Here is a 13,790-nt window from a genome sequence, read left to right as displayed (position 1 = left end):
GAAAGTGCGTATCTCGACAGTGTTTTGTTGTATTTTCTCAATATGGCGCGTTTTCTTTCAAACCATAGAATATTATTGCTCGTATATGAGGTGCATTTAAAAGAAGTGGGGCAATTACCACCAGTGAGAAATTGTTGCGGGATATAAATAAACCGTTTGAGGCGAGGGAGGAAGATTTCCGGCCGCATTAGCGGAGAAGGTTGTCCTACCCGTCCTTCGATGGTCCGATTCTCTACCTGCTGAAAATCCATCAGCAATACTTAGCTGGAGGGCCTCAATAACAGACAAAAACACCGCAATCCTATGAAATAACAATAATCTGTAGCTCTGCATTCTTTTCGTTTAAGTAGCGGGGTTTAGAAAGCTAATGCTAATTCAGAGAGCGCAAGAAAAGCAATTTAAATAATGGAAAATAACTTCTAAGCAGTTACCTATATAAAGCAATAGATAGTTAATGAAACACAAGATATGCCCTTATTGTTAAAAGAAACTTGTCCCATGACAATGTAACAGAGTTTCACCTTTTCATTGGTTTCACGAATACGACTGCTCAGAAAAACCGTCTGCACACATGTGAGATCGCGAATCGGTTCCGCTGTCAACACATACACACGCTATAAATGTACTTCAATAATAAATGAATATCCACAAACTAAATACTAGCACACACCGTAAATATAAAGTGAGACATAGGCAAATAAAATAATCAAAAACTGGAAATCACTTCCACTCTTTTATTCATCACGAACAACTTACAATCACTAAGCTCGTTATGATGAAAACAACTATTAATTCACTGATTTAAAGCCAGAAATTAGCATACGAAAGAGGCACAGGTGACTTCTCTCACTATTATTCGTAAATATACTAGAAAAAGAAACTTCACACACAGCTTTGATCTTGATAGCTTGATCGTGAAATGTCAATGTACCTATACCACCTATACGATGAACAACGGAGGTGAACACGACACTGACAATGTTTACATTGCTGTCAGACATTAATCGATACGGTAATAGCACTGTTTACAATTCAATCACGATGGAGCAATGATAATTACAACTCTTAGCCGATAATTTTCAACTCATCCAAACTTTGTACATTGCAACCACTGGCACTGTGATTATCAGCAGAAGATTTACGAGAGTTGTCACATTGACATTAACACAATTTTGGCACAAAAGATGTTTGCACAAATCTGCAAGCAGCGAGCAAAAGCTGTATTCATATTTGAAATATACTCTTAATTTTCAACTTTGGTGAGGTTGTAATTGACACGAGATGAAGAATTTAACAAGGGGACAAGCAAAATTTACCGGCACTTGCATTGAGCCATGCAACCGCTTGCAAGCGAGGAATCACTGCGCGCGGTCAAAAAAGTAGTCCCGACTTTGGTAAGTCATAATGAGGTTATTATGTATTCAATTTAGAAAATATTTGCATGGCTGAATTTTACATAAAATTAAAAACATTTTAAAATGGCACACGATTAATTTTTCGATAAATCAAGCTCCAATATCAAATTCGCCTTAGAAATTTTTCATACTACCCATCGGAGCGAGTTGTCTCCCATCCGGTCGGGAGAAACTGGGAGAAACAGTTCTCTCTACCGAGTTACCGACTTGGGTCGGGAGACAATTTTGGGCGAGAACTCTTTCTCCCAAACGAGGCGCCCCAAGTTACCGACTTGCCCTGTCCAATCCCTCCCAAGAACTGCCAAATGCTGCCGGATCGCTGACCGCGGACTAGAATATGGCGAAGAATTGTGTCTTTTGTGGAGGTTTTCACGGGTCAGCAGACTGTGGGAAAGCACAGAATATGTGTTGGGGATGTTATGGGACCGGAAAGAAAGGAATGCTATTGTGTTAGCATTCCTTTCTTTCCGCATCATTTCACAGTTTCAGAACCATTTGGGCTCTTTTTCCTTAAGGTTCCATAAGCCAAGTATTGTTCTTAAAATATTATATGAACAAAAGCCACATTCGCTAAAGCATCAAGTTTGATCTTATATTTATTGTCCATTATTTCAAATACATCCTCAAAAAGGTGGCACTGCCTCGAAGACCAGCTACTTAGGGTTACCACTGCTTTATTTTGCTACCTATGGAAGGGTATGAACAGAGATGGGCAAAATACATGCCAAATGTATTTAAGATACAAAATACAAATTACTTTTAAAATCTGTATTTCAAATACAAAATACAAATTACTTCTAAAAATTGTATTTTCAATACTAAATACAAATGTAATTTCAAAATACTCTATTAAAATACAAAATACATGCCTTCACCGAAGTTCTTACCTAATAAAAAATTAAAATCAATACAAATATGAACCATTTTTAGAATGAGAGGCTCAAACATTCTTACAACGTATTTGTAGGAAACTGGCAATTACACCATTATTCATGGCAAAATGTCTTAAATAAAATGGAGAAAAATGTCTCCTGGACCTTTTGGAACAGCGTCAGACTTTACAAGTCCCCTCCACAAATTACTCAATGCACCAGTGGCACAGCAAGGGGGGGTGTTTAATCCATTTTACTTAATTGGATTGATATTACTAACAGAATAGTGTAAGGATTAATAAAATATCCCTCAGAAAGAAGTAAAACTCACCATTTTGAACAATTAACCTTAAAATTCCGTAATTCATCAATCTCGCACCTACTGCTTATCCTGGTGGTATTCCATACCCCCACACACCCCGGTATTAGTTGCACCTAAACTCCCCCCCCCCCCCCCCCAGCCTTAATTCCTAGCTGCGCCCCTGCAATGCACAACTACGTTTCGCAAACTATTCCACACGCGACTACGTTTTGCAAGTATACAAGCGCCTGCGGGTGCTACAGAAGTAAATTAAGGGGCAATTTATTGCCCCATACTTGGCAGGCTAATACCGACTCATTCGGGATCCCTGCCATCTCGTCGTACGCTCTTTCTACTTATGCACAAAAACATTACATGTATTTTGATTTTGAATTTATTTTAAAAATACAAACTACTCTTTAGATGTATTTTCGTTACAAAATACTCTCAGAAAATGTAATTCCGATACAAATTACAAAAGTATCAAAAATACGTATTTCAAATACAAGTATTTTCAATACTGCCCATCTCTGGGTATGAAATTGGCCATATATGTACTGACATTTCTACTTTTTACCTGTTTTGAATTTTCATTAAAATCAGTTTTTTTAGTGGAAGTATATATGGTGAATGTATTTTCATCCTAGTTAAAAGAGCCTTTTAGTTGAGGAAAATTTACAAAAAAATATACATTTCAAGCTTAGAAAAAATATTTAAATTTTCTAACAAATTACAGCCTAAAGAAAAATTTCGTTAGGATGCAGTAAATAAAGAATCGAATGGAACTTTAACTTATTTTCAGTCTTCCAAGTGTCTTACATCTCATTGTGTAGCCTACAAACTGTTCTATTGCAGGAAAACACAAGAGTCCATTAGGAAATAATCTTTTAATTCTGGGCTATGCACGATACAACGCATGGCGTAGTCCCGCCAACAACTGCCGGGCGTGCCCCGTCCTCACATGTCTTATCCTTGGGACAGGGCTACCACCCTGGATACAACAACTCCCCTCCACTAAAATAACCCTTTACAAACATGAAAATTAAATACATGAAAACATAAGATACATTACATAAGAAAATCATTCAAATATTTTGGTGGCTGCCTTTTTCGTGATGGGCGACTCAAGGGAGTAGAACAAGGCTTAGCCAATACAGGGCTTCTAGGCAAGGGTTCATGAGTATTCTCATGGGTAGCAGATCCTGGACTGTCTGACTCGGAAATATCATTTTGGGGAAGTGGGATTTTAGCAACCTCCTCGGTATTGACATTAGCAGGTGGGGTAAACTCATTTCTCTTATCTTCACAGGACACAATTCTTGGACGAAGGAATTGAAGGGAGACATTTTTTTTTAGTTTCCCATCACACAAGACATCAAAGGACTTGGCACTCACTTGCTTTACTATTGTCGCAGGTTTCCATTGTTTTACATTGTGTTTAACACCCTGTGTCCACACCGTATCACCCTCTTTCAATTCCGGTAATTTAGTGTTATGTTTGGAGGCCACCTTCTCATTACAGGAAGTCACCCGGTCTTCCACAATGCTCATTGGATTTAATAGGGACAACTTTGTTCTAAGCTTCCTCCCCAGGAATAACTCTGCAGGTTCTATCTTAGTTACAGTGTGTGGCGTCGTACGATAAGCCATTAGGAATTTGTTAATCCTACGCTGCAAGGACAATACTTCACATGATTTATCAAGCACCGATTTCTTTAGAGCCTGTTTTACATGCTGCACAGTTTTCTCTGCCTGACCATTTGCTCTTGGTAAGTATGGGGGAGAAAACAGATGTTTGGCACCCATACTAGTAAGAAACTCACTAATTTCTTGGGACTGAAAAGGTGGGCCATTATCGGAGACAAACACTTTAAACAACCCATATGCAGCTGTCATGGACTCAAGTTTTTCAATTACTGCAGAAGAACTTGTTTCCTTCATAATTGCAACAATCGGCCACTTAGAATAAGCATCTACCACAATAAGCAATGTCTTATTTTCTACATAACAAAAGTCGGCATGAACTCTCTCCCACTTAGATTTTGGCCATGCCCAAGGAGAAAATGGTATTTGAGGAAGTGAGTTTTGGACCTGTTGACATGGCTCACAAGAAGCTACCATAATTTCAATGTCCTGGTCAAGAGTGGGCCAATAGACATAACCACGAGCAAGTGCTTTCATTTTACTCATTCCTGGGTGTTGATCATGCAACAAATTTAAGACATCACGTTGTAGAGCTTTTGGGATACAAACTTTCGAACCATAGGTGACACACTGGTTATTAATAGAGAGTTCTAACTGTCTCTTAAAGTAAGGTTGTAACCGCAGATCATCACATTTAGAGGGCCAGCCATGCTGGATGTACATCCGTACTTTTAATAAATCAGGATCTTTTTCTGTGGCTAGCACAATCAACTGGGCATTCAAAGGTACACCTAATGTCTTAACTAAACATATTACATTTTCAGGAGACTCCACTGGTGTATCATCTGCCAATGGAAGTCTGCTTAAAACATCAGCATGAGGGATATTTATCCCTTTTTTATACACAATCTTAAATCTGTAGCCATGCAGTAATACTGCCCAACGCTGAAGACGTGCAGCAGCGAGGGGCTTGACACCAGTCTTTGACCCAAAAATTATTGTGAGAGAACTGTGGTCAGTAACCAGTTCAAATTCTCTCCCCCAAAGAAATTTGTTAAAATGGGTGACACCAAAAATTACTGCTGCAGCCTCTCTCTCCACTTGAGCATAATTGCGTTCGGTGGAGGTAAAAGTTTTTGAGGCAAAGCCCACTGGGCGCTCTTCCCCTGAAGGGAGAATGTGAGATAGAACTGCCCCAGCCCCAACTTGAGAGGCATCACAAGTTAGTCTAATAGGTAACTTAAGGGAATAAGGAATAAGTACCTGGCTACTACTAAGGGCTGTCTTACATTTTGCAAAGGCTTCCTTTTGTTCTTTACCCCAAGACCAAGGGAAATCTTTCTTCAATAGTTTATTTAAGGGTTCCATAAAAGTAGATGCATCTGGGAGGAATTTATAATAGAATTTGACAGCTCCTAGGAAACTACTCAACTCAGACACATTTGAAGGCGCACCCATATTCACAATAGCCTTAACCTTAGATTCTTCAACATGTAACCCATGAGAATCTAGCACATGACCTAAAAATATGACTCTGTTAACAAAAAATTCACACTTAGGTACGTTAATGACAATGTTATGTTGGGCCAATCGCCCTAATACCTGTTTTAAAACAGAGGAACAGTCACACCAATTTTCAGCATAAATAAGAATATCATCAAGATACACAAATAAGTTAGGAATACCCTGTAAGATTTTTTCAACGGTTTGCTGGAAAATAGCGGGCGCAGAAGCTATCCCATACAGCATTCTCTTTACTTTAAAACAACCTACATGGGTGCTCAAATTTAATATAGATTGTGATTCTTTACCAACGGCTAACTGTAGATATGCCTGAGAAAGATCAATTTTACAGAAACACTCACCTTTTAGTAAAGACAAATCGTCTATCAGTGGTAGTGGGTAATGATCCATACTCAGACAACGGTTTACTGAACAACTGTAATCCCCACAGATTCTCACCTCGCCATTGGATTTCGGGACCACTACAATTGGAGTACCCCACTGTGTGTTGGTCGTGGGCTCCAAAATCCCTTGTTCAACCATTTTTTCCAACTCTTTTCTTACCTTGTCTCGCAATGGAATAGGCACTTGTCTATGAGATACAAAAACTGGTACAGAATCTGGTTTCAATACAATCTGGGCGACATAACCCTTGATTAGCCCAGGCTTTCCAGAGAATACAGAAGGGAACTCTTTCTTAAGATCCTCTAACACAGTTTTACCATTGGCAACCACATTTACAGCTTTCTTTGGAAAAAGACTGTACCAATTTATAGGAAGCACTTCTAGCCACGGAAGACCCATCAAGCAATGAAACTTCCCTTTGTGCACAACCAGAGGTAACACATATTCAATTCCTTCAAACATAACATTAACCTGACATTCGCCGAGTAATGATAAGGGGGCACTGGAACAATTGTATAACCTAGAGGTGGGCGTCAACTTCAAGTGGCTTAAATGTTTCTTATAAATATCTTCTCCTACACAGGATGCATCTGCGGCCGAATCTATTTGCATAGTTACAGGTGCACCATTAATCTGAACAGTCAACGTGCGCCGATTTCGTTGGGTTCCCTGCACTTGATGCAACTGCAACAACCCCACATACCTGTGGCAGTCTTCGTCACTAGATTCCTCTGGTGTCTGTTCTAGCACGGATTTTACCATCTTTTTCATTTTGAACTTATCTTTACTCTTTTGACGGCAGAATTTCACTGAATGCCCGTCCTTGCCACAATGGGTACACTTCAAAGGCTTGTCACATGAGTTAGCATAGTGAGGCCCTCCACAATTAAAACATTTCACAATGTTCTTTGGTGATAATGGCTTACAGTGAGGTTGAGATCTCTTATTAATTACCGAAACTGAGGCAGGACTATCCCCAGTGCTTTTGGCGTATTCCGCAGATCCTTCCATATAGCACGCTTTGGCCACGAATCTCTTAAAAGGAACATTTTCGCCAGCCAATTTAGTGGTTATTTCTTCACTATTAAGACCATACAGAAATTGGTCAATTAATCTATCTTCCATACTGTTCCCAAAATCACAGGTGGCAACCAACTTCTTTAACGCCAGGGCATACTCCGAAAAACTTTCATTGGGTTCTCGAACACGACGTTGAAAGATCAGCCTCTCAGCACGAAAGAAGCGCACCGGTGTAAATATGGTCTTAAGCTCCTCCACTAATTGTTCGTAAGTCAGCTGGTCCGGTGTGAGAGGGTGAAGATTCACAGCTAGCTTCTCCAATGCTGCCCCTCCTATGTGACCAATTAAGAAATCCTTCTTGCCGAGATCCTCAACAGGAGGACGTAATGTCCTCATATAGCTGTTTAGGCGCAGAAGGTAGGTCGAGATGCTCTCGACACTTTGATCAAAAACTCCTATACTCATATTTAGGCAATAGGTCCGTGAAGATACAGAATGGCACGTACCACAGGCGCGGTCGACCGATCAGTTTTTTTTTTTCCCGAAACTCACGTAAAGCCTCAACCACACGACACATAACCCACGACAGTATCGGACTCCAAATATCCCGTCCTCGTCGCCAAATTGTTCTATTGCAGGAAAACACAAGAGTCCATTAGGAAATAATCTTTTAATTCTGGGCTATGCACGATACAACGCATGGCGTAGTCCCGCCAACAACTGCCGGGCGTGCCCCGTCCTCACATGTCTTATCCTTGGGACAGGGCTACCACCCTGGATACAACACAAACATATGTACATGTTATGTAATGATTATGTTCCTTCATGACCAAACACTTTCATGGAAGGGAAAGGTATTACCTCATTGGAGTCTAACTGTGAAGTGAACTCTTTGAGGTAAATTCCTGCTTTGCCACTGCATTCCTTTGACATCAGAAAATTGTAACGTTTCAATTAATTTCACTTCGTTTTCACGTTACTTTCAAACATTTTATTTCACTTTAAAATAATACAAACTCGGGAGCGAGGGAACACCCATCCGCCATAACTATCACAATCCGAGTCCCCTCTTTACTTCCTCCCGCGCCGTCAACAATCCCAACAATTACCTCACTCCACCTCTGCTGCTTATTATTGCTTTTATTTCGTCACACCAACAACCAAAACAAACCACTCAAAATTAGGTGTTACATTTGCCCCATTGGAAAAGAAAATGGAATGACATGCAATTTTCTTTTTCAAAGCCTTCAAAAACAAAGTATTATGGGTTACGGGCGTGGCCCCAACGCCTTCAGTTTTGAACTTCCCCCTTTCCATCACACAAACACAGTTCACTCCACTTCACACACCGGCATTTCATTATTCCATATGTCACACTTCTCTTACTTATCACTCCCCTTCTCCGTTCACTTTACTCATTCATTCATCACTGTCATCATTCATTCCAAGCATATAAATACCAACCATGCACTTAATAAACAATCAACAAACACTCCTGCAATCATCCATATCAAATTATTACACATGTATTTACCCTCACTTTTCTCCTGTCACATCACCCTTCCACCGTCTCTCCAGGGTGTAACCACTCTCGCCACCTATCTAATTGCCCCATTTTAAATTTTACTCTCCTCCTTTTCTCCTTCCTCCTTCTTCTCTCCACCCGACCTTCGTCCCTTCTTACGTTACCTTCACGTATCCTAAATATTCTCGCGATCCTCTCATTGTCAGAGTCACCTTCTCCCGCCGATCCAAGCTCGGTTATGTGACTGCTTCCTTCCGCCATCATGGAATTGACAAGGTGCTGTCGCTCCGGTTGGCGCGCCTCCGCTACATTGTTTAGTGCAGGCCGCTGATCAGCTGATCTCTCGCCCGGCCGGTGAAAGTATCCATCGCCGAGAAAGTCATTGTCTCGTCGTCCCTCTCTCTGCTGGCTCGACGCCTGCCACTCCTGCTGCTGCGACTTCCTCGAGTCCCATCCGTGCTGCTGGTTGGGCTGGAACGCGCCTCCCGACGTCCTCCAAGCACTCTCCTCACGGGGTCCTGATGTATGCCTCCCATCGAATGTCGGGACCTTCAACTGTACCGCGGATGCCATTGTGACGCTGGGTCTCGTGTCTTTCTCACGCACGATGCGTTGGACTGCTTCCTCATCTAGCCCAGCTGCCTTTGTGGTGGATTCTTGTCCTATCTCGTCCGCCATCTTCCCGGGCACTTCCTCCGCTTGTTTTTCCTTTCTCCCCTCACATTCTCGCCGAAACGCCGCTAGCCCTTCGTTGATGCTTTTCATTGTCTCCTCCAACTTTTTGTCTCTTTCTTCTTGTTTACTATCTCGCCTCTCCCGTTCTGCTTCCCATTTTCTATCTCGACTCTCCCGTTCTTCTTCCCATTTTCTATTTCGACTCTTCTGTTCTTCTAGCATCTGTCTTAGTAGCACCCGTAGGTCACTGTATCCTTGGTCCTGCGTCTCCATCTCAAACTCATGTGTCTCTATATTTACCCCTTCTTTTATCAAAAGCAGTTTTAAACGTTCCTGCAGCTCAAATTTCGCCCCTTGGGTCGTCGATCCCCGATCCCTCAACAAACTTTGTAAATCCACCTTTTTCAGTTCGTAAAATTTTTTCACTCCCGCCATCTTGAATTCCCGCTCTCTACGACGCGACTCGTTCCTCAGGCGTTCCGTGGTCTCGATCCTCTCGAGAAGTCGTGCCCTACACGTTGCGGCGCCAAAATGTAACGTTTCAATTAATTTCACTTCGTTTTCACGTTACTTTCAAACATTTTATTTCACTTTAAAATAATACAAACTCGGGAGCGAGGGAACACCCATCCGCCATAACTATCACAATCCGAGTCCCCTCTTTACTTCCTCCCGCGCCGTCAACAATCCCAACAATTACCTCACTCCACCTCTGCTGCTTATTATTGCTTTTATTTCGTCACACCAACAACCAAAACAAACCACTCAAAATTAGGTGTTACAAAATGTTGAGCAAAAAATGATGGCGCATATTCATACTCGAGCACATGTGGTAGAATTCCATGCATTGGTGGTAGCCATGTCTACAATTTTACAAAACGTATCTCAGCAAAGGCGGATCTAGGGGGGGGGGCATGGGGGCATGTGCCTCCCCCCCATTTGACTCGTTTTGTTTTACCAAAACTGTTAAAACATTCATATTGCTTAGATGCCAGTCTTTTTTTAATGCAGATAGGTTTAGTACCTAACATTCCGTGGATGTTGCTGGTCAAGCTACTCAATGGTATGGTATGGTATAAGGAAGAGGCAACCGATAGTTGAGGTCATTTGCGCCATCAGGGAAGGGTACGGAAGGAAGAGAGGAGAGAAACCTGGCATTGGCATTGGCCTGCTCTTAACGAAAGGCACCAAGGGGAACTACAGCTTAACGTCCCATCCGACGGATGGAGTGTTGCAGTTGAAATGTCCTCCACATTACATTCAAGCTGGGATCGGTTAATCTTTGAAAATTCTCTGCCATCGTCGGGATTTGAACCCAAGCCCACGGGGTGGGAGGCCGATACTAGCCACCATACCCACCCAACTCCATTAAAGTTACTCGAGTGAATAAGACAAGGTGGGAGGGTTTGTATGGTGGTTTATAGAAGGAAGATTAAGGGAACGGAAAAGGTGTATGGAGTGGTCATTTTATTTTAATTTAACAAAAGAAGAAAGAAGCGTGGCAGGGGACAAATTGACCTCTTTCCATTTCCGCATAATTTTTTAAACTCCTATTAGTCAAATATGTGGGTTAGTGTTTATTGTTTTAATTTGCATGATAAGTGAATTACTCACTTATCATGCAAACCTATAGGTCCATTCAAATTAAGTTTTATCCACATTTTGGTATCCAGGATAGGGAAAAGTGGGGAATAGGTGGGAGGCCTATAGAGGCTAGGGAGGAGCTACAGCCCTCCCTAGCCCCTCTCTGGAACTGCCGCTGAACATAGGGAATATTATGAAATTAATCCCTCCAGTGCGGTAGACATTTAATTAAATCCCATCTCAGCGACTGGATGAGATTTAAATGATTTCGCCTTTTTGGCATGCTGCCATTCAATAATTTATAACTTTCTTCTTATTCCATTGATAACGATGAAATTTTGCAAACCTTCGCTAAGAAATGCGTTACCATATGCTAATTTTTCTTAAAAATTTGAATAGTTATTAATACATAGTCATATTTATCCAGTAATCTAAACACAATGGATAATTTTTAAGTTTTTAACGTTTTTCATTTTGTATTGTTTAAGGTCTGAGATCTCTCACATGCCATGCATTTTTAAAAATAATTACATGATATGGTTAAGTGATTGGGGGTTAAAAATTTCCTAATCGATTGGATATTTACGATATGATTACCTGTTCCACCATCATGAAAATTCATGAGTTCACGCATTTCTTCGACTGTGTTCTATCATTACCGAGTCATTTCGTATAGGTAATTACGTTTTGTTGTTTCAAACTACAATATGGAAATATTCAAATGAATTTACCTTAGTAATTCTGCTTCGTTTGATTTGGTTCGAAGCAATCCAAGCATAACCCCACTGCACATTGTTCATACCAGTATAGAAGGTGTCTCTCCTTTTCCCATGCTTGGCACAAACTGCACACCTCTTTTGAGTCTTTGATTTCTTCCCAGTTGCAGGAATTCTCCTCAGGAGATTTCTCTTGGTGATTCTTGGCACTAAATTGTCTAAGGAGTGACGGCCTTGTACAAACTGTCATAGGCGGATCCATGGGGGGGGCACGTGCCCCCCCCAGACCCTTAAAAATATGCTCGATTTTTAATACGGTCCCATTGTCATTTCATTCGTTTTGTATAACAAGGTATCCTTGTGCCCCCCCTGAACAAAATCCTGGATGAGGCCTTGCTTGTGCCCCTCCCAGAAAGAAATCCTGGATCCGCCCCTGCAAACTGTCCATATAGGGTTGCATATTTAAACAATTATCCATATTTTCCCTATGAATGATATGAATTTAGGACTGCGGAATTCAATATTCCCCTAAGTAACTTCATATACCACTTGTTGTGGCGTTTTCTTTCTGTTAGGTAGGTATGTAGTTACTGGTCCTTGACATCCACCCCACCCATGAATTTATTTTAATCTATCACACAAACAGGCTTCCGAATCTCTTTTTTGCCTTTCAATACCGTTCCCATTTCATCATTGTGGAATGTGGATATCATTGAGACAATTTTTTTGTCCCTTCCTTTGAAAACAGCAAAAGGCCCAGAGTGGCATCCACATATTTCGTCCCTCTGCAGTTTCTTCTCCTTTACGTATATTGGGACATCCTTGCGATTCAACCTCAACGTTCCAACACAGTCAATCCTGTACTTACATTTCAGCAGTTTTGCAAGAGAAGGAGAATTATAAAAATTGTCCATCCAAACATAGCGTCCTTGATTTAGCAGTGGTTCAACCAGGTTTAAAATTATTTCTGTTGTCTTGTTTGAGTTATCTGGAGTGATTTTCAAGTGAAATATTGTGTCTTTACCAGTATACACCAGAAATGACCACAGGTAGCCGGTATTTGCATCACAAAGCTCATAGGTCTCGATCCCAAACTTTGATGCCTTCAGAGGAATGTATTGCTTGAAGGATAGCCTGCCCTTCCATGGTGTCAATGATTTGTCAATTGAAATGTTGCAGTTTGGTAAAAAATGTATGAAATTTTTCATTTAGGTGTGAAATAATGGGAAAGATTTTTTTAGATGCGGAGGAATCTGTTGATTATTATCTTCATTATTGTGGAAATGAATAAATGTACAAATGATCTCAAATCGGTCCTTTGAAATTAAATTTCCGGAAGCTGGGGTAGATATCACTCTCTTTCTCGAAAAGTATGTCCGTAATATTGGCTTCTGCACAGTTCCCATGAGCATGAATAGTCCAAGTGTTATGTATTACTCTTGTTCTGTCACTGGTTTCCAAGCGGTTATTCTCGACTTCCTTGAAAGTGTGGGATCACCTGATGAAATCTGTTGCTCAGCATAACGATTTGTTTCTAGAACAATAGTGTGAATGAATTCTTCATAAAAAAATAACTGAAAAATATCTACAGCGTTGGACAAATTTTTGGCTTCGTCTTGAGGTCCAAAACCACCTACAAATGGTTCTCTGTTACCTTTGTAATTTCTCATTCCCTCCCACACAAAGCTTTCCGCTCCATCAGTATCTTCAATTTCGTCGTAAATAAGTTATAGTTTGTCATTTTCAAAAGAGCGATCATTGATATAATTTTATCCATCACTTTCCAAACTTACACTTTTGTCTGAATCACTGCAAGTAATTCTTCTATTATTTCTTCGTCACTTGGAATTCAATGCAATCTTTTTCTACTAGTTGAAGCCATGATAGGGATCCCTTACTGTAAAAATAGCCACTCACTGGAACTACACACGAGGAGAATTCTGACATACTAGTTGAAAGAACACCACGAAGCAAGAATGGTTCTGGTGAAATGTGTGGTTTAGAAATTCTATCACAAGTTGAGAAAATATCTCAAGGGGTCCCAGTATATGCTGACTGTTCAGAGGGTCTCTTATCTTTGTTGACTACTGTGATTGCTGAAAGAATAAACAAAGAAACGCAGGGCGAAGC

The sequence above is a fragment of the Ischnura elegans genome, chromosome 3 (assembly GCF_921293095.1).
Source record: "Ischnura elegans chromosome 3, ioIscEleg1.1, whole genome shotgun sequence".
NCBI lineage: Eukaryota > Metazoa > Arthropoda > Insecta > Odonata > Coenagrionidae > Ischnura > Ischnura elegans.
Note: the sequence above shows the minus strand (reverse complement) of the source record.